The sequence below is a fragment of the Gossypium hirsutum genome, chromosome D06, assembly GCF_007990345.1.
Source record: "Gossypium hirsutum isolate 1008001.06 chromosome D06, Gossypium_hirsutum_v2.1, whole genome shotgun sequence".
In the NCBI taxonomy this organism is placed as follows: Eukaryota; Viridiplantae; Streptophyta; class Magnoliopsida; order Malvales; family Malvaceae; genus Gossypium; species Gossypium hirsutum.
Window position 1 is genome coordinate 11,240,287 of NC_053442.1, and position 17,616 is coordinate 11,257,902.

Sequence of the window (17,616 nt, forward strand, 5' to 3'; positions counted from 1 at the left end):
CTGGAAATTTATTGTCAAATGATTTCCAAGCTAAAGAATCTGACGGATGCCTTAGTAATCCATCATCGGTTCGTCCATCATGGTGCCACGTCATTGACTCCGCTGTCTTCGACAACATGAAAAGCCTTTGAAGCCTTGGTATCAGGGGAAAATACCGTAAAATCTTGACTGGTTTCTTTCTCCACTGTGCATCATTTTCATCATCATTCTCATCTTCTGTATTTCTACTAATCCAACGGGATTGGCCGTATACATGACAACACTGTTGGTTTTTTCGATCGCCCCAATACAACATGCAGTCTTTGAGCAACTATGGATTTTGTTGTACCCAAGGCCTAAATCTTTTATCATTTTCTTCATATCTTTGCATGACTGAGGGATTTTTGCAAACGGAAACATTTCTCTCAAAAACTCTAACAGCATTGTCAACGAGTTTCCGGTCCACCCTCCCAAACATTTTAACTGAAAAAGACAAACACAAAATGACATTTTTGAAAATTTTGATCCCTCATACAGTTCTTCGTTCATGTCATTAAGTAGCGCGTAGAACTTCGCCGCTTCTTCATTCGGCTCTTCATGAGGTACACTACTTCCCGGTTCGGTAAAAGCATTTCTCCCAATATTACAATCATCAAAAGCCACAAAGTCCGTTGGGAACGACTGGACACCATGATTGTGCATATTAAATGCATCCCGCAACATACCTTCCATGTCATCCCCTCTATCAGACTGATGGTAAACAGTACCAGAGTAAGATACATCCATCGTTGAAGAGGAAGTACTAGGCAGGCATTCTCCATGAAATAACCATTGTTTATAACCCCGAACAAACCCATCAACAATTAGATGCTCGTATACAACCTCACGATAATGCCAGTTTATGTTGACACACTTCTTACACGGGCAAAGAATCATGTTCTCTTGGCTTGCATATTGAAATGCAAAATTTAGAAAATACTGTACTCCATTTCGATAACCGTTGCTAACCCTTGACAAATTCATCCAAGACCGATCCATTTCTTAATTCTTGAAGTCTGACGTTGACAATAATTTGCACGGGTAAGTTAAAACACCAGATATAACTATAAATGAGTTATGTAAGTTATGATATGATATATTTTTATGTATTATGTAAGTTATGTACTAAGTTCTGTATTATGTAAGTTATGTAAGTTGTGTATTATGTGAGTTATGTAAGTTATGTAAGTTATTTAATTTATGTAAGTTTACATATAAGTTATGTAGGCTATGTATTATCTAAATAATGTAAGTTAGGAAGGTTATGTAAGTTATTTAGAAAAAATTATGTAAGTTATGTACTAAGTTATGTATTATGTAAATAATGTAAGTTATGTAAGTTATGTAAGTTATGTAAGTTATGTAAGTTATTTAAGTTATGTAAGTTATTTAATTTATGTAAGTTATGTAAGTTATTTAAGTTATTTAATTTATGTAAGTTATGTAAGTTATTTATTTTATGTAAGTTATTTAGAAAAAATTATGTAAGTTATGTACTAAGTTATGTATTATGTAAATAATGTAAGTTAGGAAGGTTATGTATTATGTAAGTTATTTAAGTTATGTAAGTTATGTAAGTTATGTAGGCCATGTATTATGTTATTATATAAGTTATGCAAGTTTATATATTGTATGTTATTTAAGTTATGTATAAGTTATTATATTGTATGTTATTATATAAGTTATTATATAAGATTCTATATATGTTTATATATTGTATGTTATTTAACTTATGTATTATGTAAGTTTATATATAAGTTATGATATATATTATTGATAACTTTGAGTTATGTAAGTTATGATATGATTGATAAATTTTGAAAAAATTATAGATTTTAAAAATGTATATAAATATTTATAAGATATGTATGTTATATATTAAAAAATTTGGTTATGCAATTTATGTATTATGTAAGTATATCACTTTTATACTTCTTATTTATAATTATTTTTAAAATTTAAAAATTATTTACTAATAAATTTGAAATATAGGTTATATATCCAATTTAAATTTATTCAATAAATTATAAAATTTATTATTAATAAAATTGGAATATAAGTTATATGTCCATATTAATATATGTTATATATTAATATATGTCCCAAATTGATTGCGTTTTTTTAACGAAAGGTTGTTTACATGGTTCAAAATCAAGTAAAGGAAAATATTTTCAGCAAAGAAAACCGAACACATGAAGTACAATTTGAGATTTAAGCAAAGACTAAATTCGGTATCCGTACATGGTTGATTTAGCAGCAAAAAACAATAAAATGCTGGATCTTAGCAGCAAAAACAGATGAGAAGGTACAATCTAATTAGCTACAAAAACCAATTAAAATCCTTTATATCCTAAATCCAAAACCATTTAAATTACAAAACCTAAATTATGTTTTGTAAACTTATGCATTATTTAATCATTTGAAATATATATAATTACAACGAAAAAAAATCAAATCTGGACCTGAAACAAATTTACATGAACTAAAAACTTTAAATCAATTCAGTTCACAATTGCAATTATATTTGATTTCAATTTGGATCTTTACAAACCATGAGAATACTGTATAATATTTTCAATTATATTCCATAACTGAAATTAATTCAAACACTTAGTAGAAAGATGGAGCAAAAAACATCTTGAAGACCAGAACAATAACCAGAAATAAATACAAAAAGCAGCAACATTAACCACAACGTGCAGCAAAAAAATAACTTGCAACAACATTAACCCCTAACATTAACCAGCAACATTAAGCAGAACTTCCAGTAAAAATGTTCACTTGCAGCAGCATTAACCAAATACCAAATTAAAACAGTCCCAACTACAAATATACCAAATATAAAAACAGTCCAAAATCACATGTAAATTTACAAAAAAAAAAACAAATAAAATAAAGGATAAACTAACCTTCTAGTTATCTACCCTTTCTATGTATTGCTCCAAACCAGTGAGAGGTACCAAATTTGCAGACTAGATTGGTAAAACTAAATTGCTGCAACCAAAGGAAAGAAAAAATTAACTAAGAAAAAACTAAACTTGTTCAACTTCATCACTAAAACAAATTTACATGAACTTAAGTGAATAATCAACTGTCAACTTATCTAAATCAAAATATTATAATAGTGTATTTTATATATAAAATTTTCTTAAATTTTATAATGATTAAACCTAAATAGAAAGACAAAACAAACGTCCTTACTCCTTTAAACAAAAACAATTAGAAATACAAAACAAGGTTTAGAATATGCTGCAAAATCGTTTTTAATTTCGAAATTAACTTTAACCAGAAACAAATTAAAAAAATTATATCAATACAAAAATTACTTAGGCATTCGAAAGCAAAAATGTTCACTTGTCAAAATGTTACTGCTTAATACCCTAAACAAAAACGTTACTGCTTAATACCCTAAACAAAATAAATTGGTAAAGCTAGAATTAAGAGAAAAGAATTTCATACCTTTACGAAGACGGAGAGAAAGTAAATCAGGCCGGATGTGATTCCACGATAGTCAAAAATGAGATTGTTTTATGTGTTCGGAAACCCTAAAACCATGGACGAAATGGAATGTTAACGATATTGAACCCTAAACACGAAAAAAAAGAGGGAAATCAAACCGGTTCTTGCTTACCTAAATAACTATTCCACTGTTCATCTTCTTCCAACGGCTGTGAAGAATTAAACACACTAAATCGATGAAATGAAGAACCGAATAAACTAAAAGACTCCGTGAATGTCTGGAATTAGGGAAGTGGAGGAGATTTCGAAAAGAAATTAGGGATTTGGAAGGGGAAGGGAAAGGAAGCTGAGTTAGGGGCTAGGTACGGTTTTAGGGTTCGAAGGGGAAAATATGTCACGCCAAGCAGAACGACGACGTTCTGAATAACTGAAAACGACAGCATCTTATTTCAACCATGAAAACTTACGGCATTTTTTACCATAGTGCCACTAACGCCCTTAATGTGCAAGACAAAATGACAACGTTTTTGTTCAAACTACAACGAAACTATGCGGCGTTTTGATCATAGCACCGCTAATGCTCACATTTCGTGGTGTTTTTATCATAAACACCAATAATAATACAGCAAAACGACCTCGTATCAATAAATGTTAAAACATTTTTGCGGCGATTGAACCAAAGCGCCACTAAATATAAACCAAAACGCAGTCGCTTCATCAACACTTACCTCAAACCCGTGGCGGTTTCCAAAAAACGCCAATAATAACATTTACAAAACGGTAGCGTTTCTATAAATTTTGGATCATTTTCCGGCATTTTTAGTAAAGTGCCACTAACTATAAGCTCAAACGAAGTCGTTTCCCCAACAGTTAACTCAACCTTGCGGCGTTTTCATAAAAACGCCACAAATACCATAGACAAAACGACAACATTTCAATAAACATAATTACAATTTTGCGGCGTTTTATACAAAGCGCCACTAATAGCAACATAAAACAGCGCAGTTTTATTAACTCCTAATACAATCTTGCGGCGTTTTGTTAATGCGCCACTAATAGAGAAGAACAAAACGGCTCCGCTCCCCTTCCCAGTTACAGTATTTTGCGGCGTTTATGTATAAGTGCCGCTAATGCTGCTGCAAATCCCACAGGAAACGACGCTGTTTTACTTAACGTTAAAATACTTTTCCAGCATTTTTACGTAAACGTCGCTAAAGCCTTTCATAACAAAAAAATATTTAAAATTTCAACAAAATTTAAAAATATTTATAATTTATTTTAAATTATATCTACGCTAATAATAGAATACAAATATACTACCATGTGAGTTGTTAAATTAGTGTCATCCAAGATTGAAGTTAAATTGATCCAAAATTAAAACCAAAGTTATAAAATGGAAAATTTAATAATAAATAAAATGAGAGAATAATACATTTTAAAAAAAATAAATTCGCGTTTTAAAAAATAAATCCATCAATCTATTTTTTATGTTGAATAAATATAAATATTTATGTATGCAATATATAAATAAAAAATGAGGTTAATTATACCAATAATTGTCTTATTATTTTACAAGATTTCGATCAAATTAAAGTTCATGTACGTATACAATTTAACATTAAATCATTCTTAATGTACCCTTTTGGGACTTAACCCATTTTGATATATATATATATTAAAATGATAATTTATATTTATCTTATTTAGATTTATATTCTAAAAAATCCAAAATTAAACCCTAAACTCGTGACCCATAACCCTAAACCTATTTTGGTGTAGTTAACCTAGAAACTACAAACAACAACAACCAAACCCCAAAATCCAACCCCTACTATACCATAAACCTGCTTAAATCATAAATTCTAAACCCCAAACCCCAAAAACCAAACCCCAAACCCCAAACTTTAAACCCCAAATCTCAAACCCTAAAAGTCAAAACCAAAAATCCCAAACCGTAATATTCCTAAACCATGTTTTTGGTAAATTGTGTGGCCAATGTTACTGTATACAAAATATATATTTTATATTCATATATTAAATTGCATGAATCTTTTGTAAAATCTAAATGTTCTTCAATTTTTAAATAGTATCCTTAAACCCAAAACCCAAACTCTAACACATAAACTATTAACCCAAAATAATAAACATTAAACTGTAATCCCTAAAACTCTAAACCATAGACATTAAATCATATATTCCATAACGTAAACCCTAAAATAAAAAAAATTTTGCAGCGCCACTAAAGTTCCCAACAGGCCTACCCTAATCTTGAATCTCTAAACCCTAAATTACTAACTCTTAACTTCTAACCCTTAACCCCAAACCACTAACCCTGCTAACTACTAACCCCTAAATTACCTTATTTAATATATAAATTAAAAATATTAATTAATCAAAACCATGAATCCTAACCCAAATCCCTAACCCCTAACCTTTAAACCTTATTTCATAAAAATTAAAACACACTAATTAATTTAAACCCTAAATCCTAAATTGACACCGAATCCATAAACCTTACATCCCTAACTCTTAATCTCTAACCATTAAATTACAACCCTTAAACCAGAATCCCTAATTCCATAATCTATAAACGTTAAAATTGTAACTCTTAAACCGGTCTTAAATCCTAAATTAACCATATACCCTAAACTATATATATTAAACCCTAAACTATAATGAAGTACTAAAAACGGCGCAGTTTTGGTTAACAATTTAGCGGCGCATTCTCTAAAGCGCCACTAAAACATGATATATAACGGCATTTTCAGAAAAGCACCGCTAATACAGCTATAGGTCAAGCCAGAACGGTGCGTTTTAGTCAAAACCTTTGTGGCGCTTAAGTATAAGCGCCACTAATAGCTGATATATAGCAGCGTTTACAGCTAAGCGCCACTTATGGCGCAATAGCTCAAGATGAAACGTTGCGTTTCGATTTAATATTTTTCGGTGTTTTCAATAACCGCCGCTATTGGCTCTATACCTGTATAAGACATCTAGCGGCGTTTGTTATAATGCGCCGCTAATGGTGTGATTTAGCAGCGTTTATTGCCAAGTGCCACTAATTCTTATACACTTCAAGACCGAATGCTGCGTTTTGGTTAAGATTTTTGCAGCGTTTTTCCTAGCGCTACTAATTCTAATCTACCTCAAGACTAAACGCTGCGTTTTAGATAAGATATTTTGCAGCGCGTTCAGACAGACGCCGCTAATACTGTGCTTTAGCGGCATGTTCTCCAAAGCGCCACTAACTCTAATCTACCTCAAGACCAAACGATGCGTTTTGGTTAAGATCTTTTGTGGCGCTTGTTGTCAAACGCCGCTAATACTGCTCTTTAGTTTTAATATACCTCAAAACCAAATGCTGCGTTTTGGTTAAGGTATTTTGCGGCGCTTACAAATAAACGCCACTAATGATATTCTTTTACGGCGTTTGTTAAAAAACGCCACTAGATGTTCGGGTTTTTGCGGCGTTTTAGAATGAGCGCCGCTAATGCTCGATTATTAGCAGCGTTTGTTTATCAAACGCCACAAAAGATGCCGCTAAAACCCTTTTTTGGTGTAGTGATAATAGTTCTACAATCAAACTTTACAAAGAATCCAACTATGCACTGAATTGCTCAAGAAAACTAGTACTGTGAAATCGGTGCATTGTGCAATACAAGAGCAATTGGCTAATGTGATGACCGTGAGAACTTTTAGAGTTTGTTCAAAGTCAGATATAAACCGTACGTACTTGGTTTAAGGGGAGAATTCTTAGGTTTTTGTTTTTCAGTCAATAAAAATCCTTATTTTATTGGGATTCATAGTTGTCACGGGAATTATGGGTAATTAATCCCATTATATCTGGTATGTTTGACTTAGGTTATGTATGTAATTTTAACTTAGATTTTAATGTAAGGCTATGTAATTATCGGTCGTTGATCTCATCATATCTGGTATGCTTGACTTAGGTTATGCAATTTTAACTTAGATTGTATGTAAGGCGATATATATAGCCAAGGGTTGTTTCAATTTCTATGAATAAAATTTCTCCTATACTTTACTTTATATAAGCTTTGTCGAAACCATTTTTTATTTTTGGAAAAAAAAAATTAGTTGTCGACGAAAATTGAAGTCGCCACCAATCTTTTACTAAGGTGTGATTGGACCACCTAAAAATGACTTTGGTCTACGAGTTTTAGAAAAACGGGTTTGGGAGTCAGTTACGTACGAGGAAGGATTAGCACCCCCGTACGCCAAAAAATTGGTACCAAATTGATTAATAAATGTCCTAATGTCGAGAGTTTTAAAAAAAATACGATCCTTAATTAAATTAATTATTAAGACGCCCTCATTTTGAAACAGAAAACATCACACCCAATACGTTAGGGCACGATATTTTATTTCTTCAAGATGTGTAATAAAATTTAAGAAAATACTTAATTGTTTAAAATTTATGAAGAAAACGCAACCCAATACGTTAGAGCACGATTTCTTAAAATCCCAAACATTCAATATCTCCTTTATTATATATATATTTTAAAAATCTTTGTCTCGAGAAATCAATACGTCACATCCAATGCGTTATGACACACATATTAAATTCCCAACAACAAGCTTTTCATTTTATTTTTGATCAAAGAGCAATTCTCGATTGTTAGATTTAACGAAGAAAATCGGAACCCAATACGTTAGGGCTCAATTTTCTTGAAAATCCTAAATACGAGTATTATCTCTATTTTGAAAAGTTCTATTTTTAAATTCGAGAAAAAAGATGACGTAATGTTATATTGAATGTATGTACAAATGTCATAATAACAAATACAACAATAGCATAGAAATAATATAAACAAATAAATATGTAAAAAAAACAATATTCCATGATATGCAAAATATTAAATAAAAAATATAAATGTAAACACAATTAAATAGCGAATGAAGAAAGCAAGCAAAATAAATAAAACAAATAAGGTATATAATATACACATAGAAATTTAAAAAAAAATACATATGATTTACAAATAAAATTTTGGATTATAAAACTTATATATACAAAAGTCATAACGTATTTAAAAAATAAATAATAAAAAATATGTATATATAAATTATAAAATACGTGTTAAAGACATAAGCATGTATTTAAGCATTTTCAAAAAAAACATATGTATTATAAAATGTAAATATATATATATAAATTAGGAAATAAAAATAAAACGTATGTACAGCTATTTATAAAAGTTTAAAATATATACATATACTATAAAAAATGTGGAAATATATTTACAATAATTTAAAATAGTGTATGAATATATATATGTATTCGTTTGTAGAAAATATGAAGAATAATATACATGTAAAATATATTTATATATAAATATACGTATATACACATTATAAAAGCAAAAAAAAAGGTTTTTGAAATTAAGATATAAAAAGTATATATATTTTTTATAAATAATTTAAAAAATAAAAATCTTAAACTAAACTAGTAAGGATTAAAATGAACCTAAAACGAAATTAGAGGACCAAACGTAAATAAAATAAATAAAGGACCCAATTTTAAGGCGTGGATAACTCAGAGGGACCGAATGGGAAAATATCCCTACCCTCTGAAACGCACCGCTTTATCGGGATCAAATCGGAAGCCAGCCAAAATTTTAAGGCTCAATTTAAAAAAATAAAAAAAATAAATTAAAATGATTGAAAACTCGGAGGGACCATATGCGCAAATTTCCCATTCAAGCCAAAACGCGCGGACCCTGCTTGCGGGTCGGGTCAACGCGCAGGTCTGGCTTCAGCAAAACGACACCGTTCCGATGTCCTTATTTAAACTCCTTTTTTTTTCAGAAAGTGTCATTTGCGGCAAAAAAAAACAAAATCCTTTTGTTTGTTTGCTAGGGTTTCATACCCTGTCTCAGCCGCCGTCGTCATCAAAGGCCCTCCATGGCTTCCATCGATGTCCCGGTCTCCGATTGTGACGGAGGAGGGTACACCGCGACAGCACCAAGTATGATTTTCTCTCTTTTTTATATTTTAAGCGAAAAATAAATAAAAACAAAAGGGAAAAAGATATGAAAAAAAATCGAATCTAACAATGATGAACACCCGAAAATAAAACAAAAAATTCACCTTTAGTATTCAAAAGCCTCTTTTTTATTTTTCCTCCCCCTTGTACAGTATTCGTATTGGCTTTTTATAGCCGGAATTACAGAAAAAATCAAAATAAAAGGCCTCCAAAATCCAATCTGTTATCCCCCTTTTCTCGTATTTTTGTTGCCTTTTTCTGTTGTTGCTGTTTGTTTGCAGATTTGGAGGCCAGCTTGGAGCAACGGACGGAGGTGCACACGCGCGTGAAGGCGCAACTCGCGCGGAGGAAACTCTGGCCGCTGCGGCGCTAGGGGTCGTGTGCTACTACTAGGGTTTCTGAAGGCTTGTCTTGGGTCACATTGTATTTGGGCTAGGGTCTAATATTTGGGCTGATGTAATTTGGGTCTTTTGGACAAATGTAAATGGACTTTGGAATTGTTGGCCTTCTTATGGTTTATGCATGTGGGCCCGAGCAAATTGGCCCTATTACAGTTGCCCCTCTTTGCTCGTTGTCGCATAGCGAGAATAAAGCAAAGACTAAAAAGCCCAATTGTGCCCGGTCTTACTGAACCTCAGCTTCTTCAGTACCTTTATTCCTTCATACTGCATCTTCTACTCCACTGCAATATCAGGGAGATAGGATTTGCTTTCTTGGGTCTGCTCCACTGCAAGGATTTGCTTTCTTGGGTCTACTCCACTGCAACTTCAGGGAGATAAGACCCGATGCGATCTGCTCTCTGTAACTTCAGAGAGATAAGATTCGAGATTTTAATCCGCTTCACAGCAATTTCAGGGAGATAGGGTTTGCTTTCTTGGGTCTGCTCCACTGCAACTTTAGGGAGATAAGACCCGATGTGATATACTCTACTGCAACTTCAGAGAGATAATCTCTGTGATTTTAATCCGCTCCACTGCAACTTCAGAGAGATAGGATTATTGGTTTTAATCTGCTCCACTGCAACTTCAGGGAGATAAGATTCGCCATCTTCAGTCTGTCTTACTGCAACTTCAGGAGGATAAGACTTGATTACTTAGTCTGCTCCACTGCAACTTCAGGGAGATAACTCTAGATGCGATCTGCTCTCTGTAACTTCAGAGAGATAAGATCTGTTATTTTAATCCACTCCACTATAACTTCAGGGAGATAGGATTATTAGCTTTAATCTGCTCCACTGCAACTTCAGGGAGATAGGATTATTGGCTTCAAACCGCTCCACTGTAACTTCAGGGAGATAAGATTTGACATCTTCAATGTTAGGGAAACAAGATTTGCCGTCATAGCTTTAATCTATTCCATTACACCGCCAGGGAAGTAAGATTCGCCATTGCGGCTTCAATCTGCTCCACTGTAATGCCAAAGAGATAGGATTTGCTGCCCACAGCTTCAATCCGCTCCACTTCAGCTAATCCAAGCGTTAACGCTAGGGAGATAAGATTCGCCATCATGGCTTCAATATGCTCTGCTACAACACTAGGGAAATAAGATTCGTCGTTGTGGCTTTAATCTTTTCCATTGCAACATCAAGGCGATAGGACTGATGTCTTCGATCTGCTTTACTGCCAGTACAGGAAGGCAAGATCTGCTATTTTCAGCCTACTCCACTGCTGACTAGGGAGATAGGACCTACAATCTTCAATCTATTCCACTGCTGCCTAGGGAGATAGAATTCTCAATCTTCAACCTATTCCACTGCTGACCAGGGAGATAGGATTCACAATCTTTAACCTATTCCACTGCTATCTAGGGAGATAGAATTCTTTAATCTATTCCACTGCTGCTGAGAGAGATAGGATTCTCAATTTTCAACCTATTCCACTAATGACCAGGGAGATAGGATTTACAATCTTTAACCTATTCCACTGCTGTCCAGGGAGATAGGATTCACAATCTTTAACCTATTCCACTGCTGACCAGGGAGATAGGGCTGGGGTCATCAATCTGCTTCGCTGTCGGTGCAGGAAGGCAAGATCTGCTATTTTTAACCTGCTCCGCTGCAACCCAGGGAGGCAAGACTGGTGTTTTCAATCTGCTTCATTGTCGGTGTAGGAAGGCAATATCTGCTATTTTTAGTCTGCTCCGCTGCAACCCAGGGAGGCAAGGCTGGTGTCTTCGATCTGCTTCGCTGTCAGTGCAGGAAAGGAAGATCTGTTATTTTTAGTCTGCTCCGCTGCAACCCAGGGAGGTAAGGCTGGTGTATTCGATTTGCTTCGCTGTCGGTGCAGGAAGGCAAGATCTACTATTTTTAGCCTACTCCACTACAACCTAGGGAGGCAAGGCTGGTGTATTCGATTTGCTTCACTGTCGGTGCAGGAAGGCAAGATCTACTATCTTCACTGATCTACTCTCTGGGGAACATGACCTGTGTAATGAACCTAATTATGCCTAATGATTAGGATGGCATAAAATGAATCAAATGCTCCTAACTAGACATATGTGAATGGTGTTTGCACAAATGCATAATTTTTCTTTTCTTTTCGAGAATGATCCCACTTGGGTTGTCATTGCTCGAAGTTTATTAAGGCTTTAACACTGATGTGCTACAATGCCTTCTTGCTTGGCTGGCTTTTCTGAAGAAACATTTAGTCAGATTGCCTCCCACTATAAACCTCGAAGTTCAATCCATTGGGGCGCAAAATTTATACCATCATTCTCCCACTGTAACCCAAAGGTAGGAATATCTCCTATCACAATTCAAGGATACAGGATCTAAATCTCTCTAGTCTCTTACACCATTCCCAAGGTATCGTACCAAAGGCTCATGCATAGATGAAAGCTTTCTTCTCTGAGGAAACTTCTTCCTATTGTCTGGTGATCATTGCTTGCTTATTTATTTAAGTTTTGTCATCAACACGAAATCTTGTCATTTTGTTCAATCAATGTTTTTGACAACAAAATTCAAAGAGAAAGTCCTACTTTAGACTCTTCCTTTTCAGATTTCCAACCTTTAAACCTGGTGCGTTCTAAACAATAGTCCTGTTTCAGGTTCCTATATTATTTAGAAACTTCTAGAGTAATATGCCAAACTTCCTTTGTGAAAGTTTTATTAGTCCATTAATCATTATTCCAATGCAACATGCTTGCAAAAAGGGTATAACAATGGATGAGAATACAATCGATTCTGAGCATAACTCGAAAGGAATAGATTATCAAAAATAGTAAATAAGGATAGCAAAGAAATTGATTGGGAATGTGTATCTTGGAAAAGAATGAAGTATTTCAAGAATAACAAATTCAATATAAAAATTGGATGCCCTAGGTATTGCAGCTTGAGCTTCTCTATACAAACTTTCTAGAGACCATTTTGAGTTTGACATATGTTTAGGAGATCCACAGTACTCTGCCAATGCCCCAAGATGTTGCCTACCCTTTCCTGATAATTCAAGTATAACAAGATCACCACATGCCCCAATCTGGTTAGAATTCGAGTTGCTCTAATCACCTCGTGCCCCATTCTGATCAATATTTGAACCGCCCTATTCGGGTTTTCAACTCAAATCCCCTTTGGTCTCAAGGTGCCCTTTGCAGGTTTTCACTTTGGCCTCTCCATTTTTCTTTTCTTTTCTTTTTTCTTTTTCTTTTTATCACTTTCATTTTTTATTTTTAGTTTGACCCTTTTTTTTTAATCTGAACTCATAGGATTAGGCATGTCCTTGTTATCCCTTCTGATCGACGCTTTTCCAGATAAGGCCTTCAACATAAGGTCCTTCCCAACTTGGGATAAAGTTCATTTTGTATGGGAAGGATCTTCTTCAATACCAAGTCCCTTTCAAGGAGTTCTCTAGGACGGATCCTTTTTTTTGTGAGCTCGCATCATTTGCTTTTGGCACATTTGACCATGATGGATAACTTTGAACATTCCTCTTCAATCGAAATTGGATCCAAAAACTCAGAGAGAAAGAATATTGTCTTCAATAGGCAAAACTGCGATGGGCCCAAGAGAAAGGCATTGCCCGGTAAAGTTTTTTTTTTGCGCCATCTTTTTTTTTGTTGGACAATATGAAATTAATCGTGAACAGACTGAAAACTTTTGATATTGTGCTGTTGTTCAAATTTAGTATATTGTCAGATATAATCCTTTTGACGTTCCATACTGACATATGATTTTCATGAATTTGCTAACTGTCGACTTTGTGACATTGGCATATGAAGCAGCTTCCACCCATTTAGAATGTAATTGACGACCACAAAGATGAATCGATGACCGTCAGACTCTTTTGGCGAGATCGACCAAATGACCTTCATGCCCCACATAAGGAGAAGTCATGTATCCCAATGACTCTTTGTAGGGTAAGATCCGTCTCTCGACTTGTTCTACCATCTTTAACAAGTCCGGAAATAGGCTACAATCTATGTCATCTTCAGAGTCATGAGATCCCTCTAAACACATATCTCGCTCAAAAGAATGTTCGAAATCTGTAGTAATGCCACTCATGTCATTGATATCTAGGGACCCATAGTAAATACCAAAGACTTTACACAGAAATATATGAATTTATGAATAATTATTTATACAATATGGTCATAAATGAATAAAAGAATGATTGTGGAAGAAAATCCAAAAGAATGAAAGAATAATTATTCAAAAAGAATGAAAAATATTGGCTCAAAAATAAATGCAAAGATATATTTTATTAGAATAATGACGTTCAGACATGAGTCTTTTTTCACAAAGGAATTTCTATCATTTTTAGGCTAAAAACAACAAAAATGTTCTGAACATTACTCTAAATAAGCTCTAAAAACTACAGGAATTTCTTTCGCAGTCCAATTGCTTAGAAGTCTCCAGATTTATTAGGGCGGATATCTAACAAGGTCCCTTTTCATTTGTGTCCTCATATATGTCATTGATGTGAACACTTCCCATCATTATGTGTATCTTTTTCTCCTTTTTAATTTCCTCACAAAGCTTCATCTCCTTGTCATCCATCATGCCCTGAATCAAGGCCTTGAATTTCACACTCTCTTGGGTCTCGTGCCCCTTCTCGTGATAGAACTCACAATAGTTCCTTGTCTTTCCATGGTTTCCTCCTGAATCAAAAATAACTAATCTCATTCCTGCCCTCACGTCTACCCCCTTATCAATATGATTGGGTAGTGGATTTTCTGCACTAGACGAGTCATCAAATCTGACAACACCCATGTTAATGAGTCTTTCAACCAGTTTCTTGAAGGCAGTGCAATTCTCTATTGAGTGCCCCGTAATTCCTGCGTGATATTCACACTGAGCATTTGCGTTATACCATTTAGGAAATGGAGGCAACATTGGTTTCTGGTAGAAAGGGGACACCACATGCACATTAAATAGGCTTTGATATAGCTCGCTATATGACATCGGTATAGGTGTGAACTGAGGCTTTTCTGTATTTACCTTCGTGTAAGATTCTCGCTTTAAAGGACTCTGATGGCTGGTGGTTTCTGTCTTTGGCTGGTCCACAGCGATTGGTTTTGAGTGGCCCTTGTTATATCAGCCTGCATTATCCCCCTTATTCCCCTTTCTCTTTGGGGCCTTTATAGTATCTGAGTATTCTATCCTCACCTGTTTTATTTCTACTGGATTATCAAGAGCAATAGGATTGACTAAATTGTTCCTCAGATTGGATCTTGAGCCTGTCGGGCGATTCATTGGTGTGGTGTTAAGGTATTGGTCTGATATTGTTGGGATTTGATAGTAAGGGGTGCCCCTTATGGGTGCATATCTGGCTGGACACTTATCAGGATAAAATTTGAGGGATAATTAGGGTCTTCATTATCCTCCCCAAAGTGGACCACTGGGCTTTCCTCTCTTTCTAACCCTTTAGCCAATAACTGGGTTAACTGGTTTATCACATTGCTTTGGAATTCTAGCATCTGATCCTTCATATTTTGTTGAAATTTGGTCAATTGCTCTAGCATCTGTACTTGCATCTGCTCTATTCTCTCCAATCTTTGATTCATGCCTCTTGACTTTGCTTGGGTACTGTAACGGTGTTTCGTTTGTTAGTTAGTTTCCAGATTAACTGAGGAATGATTTTAATTGATTAGGCTCTTTTAGTGGACTTTAATGCGTATGATGTCATGTGATGCGAATGCATGCAATGAATGCATAAAGAGACGTTGATTCTGATTCAATTCCATTTAGAAAACTTTACTAGAAAACAAATCTCTTTACATAAAATGGATATTTATACGGCTTTTCCCTCATAGGCGGAGACATTCGATCCTCTTCTTCATTTGAGTGCTAAATAAATTTCACGAACTCTTTAAAAAGGATGTCTTTTCTATCTCCTTTTTGCTCGGTCCGGGCCGCAACTCGTTGCTCACTTGTACTCGTGATGCTCGTTGGCCTCTCTTTAAGAAAGTTCAGCGGCTCTCGAATAATCTTTGTCATCTTGAGTCCTTGGGCAACGGAGCCATAGTCGTGTAGTCCTCTATTAAACTTTCATCCTTCTCTTATCACGTTTTCTTGGACCATATTCGGACAACCATATTGTCATCCACTTTATCAAGAAATCTGTTTTCTTATGACAAGCTCTCTATTTAGATACTGAACGTGAATCAACACCTCTTTTCTATGATGAAAATGTAATGCAATCATAACCATAACAAAACGAAACAGGTTAGTGCAAAACAAAAGCAAGCAAAAAAGAAACAAATTGAGCATCTACTCGGGAAACCACTAGGGTTTAGTGTAATTATTCCTAAGGTGGGCAACTAGGGTTCACTATATGTAGTTTGGCTCTAAGGTAAGGGTACCTGAACTAGCAGATTCCTCGATCCTCACCCATTATAGGCTCATACGGACCAAGTTCAGTTCAGGGGAATACATTTCCCTATGACTGCACAGAGATGAAAATCTCACGAAGACATAGGTACAGATGTATCCCGAAAGCAATCTGCTATCCTGCACGGAAGTGAAGACCTCACGAAGGAAATAGCTTCTCACTCCCACTTAAAAGGATATAATCGAGTGGTTATGTAATGCAATATGCAGAAACATTAAAATTCAAACCAATAAAGTAATTACAAACCGAAGTAATTATAATCGTAACAAAAATGGACAAAATACAACAAAATAATCGTAAATTTAAACCAATTTTTCAGGTGACCTCTAGGCATTCGGTGTGATTCTACCTAGGGTAGGCTCTTAAGGCTCATTATATGCGGTTCGGTTCTAAAGTAAGGGTACCCGAACCAACAGATTCCTCGATCTTCACCCATTATAGGCTCATATAGATCAAGTTCGATTCAGGGGAACACATTTTCCCTATGACTATACGGAGATGATATTCTCACGAAGGCACAGGTACCGATGTATTTCAAAAGCGATCCACTATCCTATACGGAGGTGAAAACCTCACGAAGGAATAGTTTCTCACTCCCACTTAAAAGGGTAAAATCATTCAACTCTTGTAATGTATAATGCAAAGATCAATTAAGCAAGAAAATAATGAATGCAAAAAGATCTCATGAATTTTTAAAAAAATATATTTTCTCAACCATACGACAAAAATTAATCAACTTTGTGGCTCGACTCTCTTATTTTTTTAAAAAGTCCCCAATGGAGTCGTCAAGCTGTCGAAACCATTTTTTATTTTTGGAAGAAAAAAATTAGTTGTCGACAAAAATTGGAGTCGCCACCAATCTTTTATTAAGGTGTGATTGGACCACCTAAAAACGACTTTGGTCTACGAGTTTTAAAAAAACAGGTTTGGGAGTCAGTTACGTACGAGGAAGGATTAGCACCCCCGTACGCCCAAAAATTGGTACCAAATTGATTAATAAATGTCTTAATGTCGAGAGTTTTAAAAAAATACAATCCTTAATTAAATTAATTATTAAGACGCCCTCATTTTGAAACAGAAAACATCACACCCAATACGTTAGGGCACGATATTTTATTTCTTCAAGATGAGTTTATCAAAAAAACTTGTGTAATAAAATTTAAGAAAATACTTAATTGTTTAAAATTTATGAAGAAAACGCAACCCAATACATTAGGGCACGATTTCTTAAAATCCCAAACATTCAATATCTCCTTTATTATATATATATTTTTTAAAAATCTTTGTCTCGAGAAATCAATACGTCACATT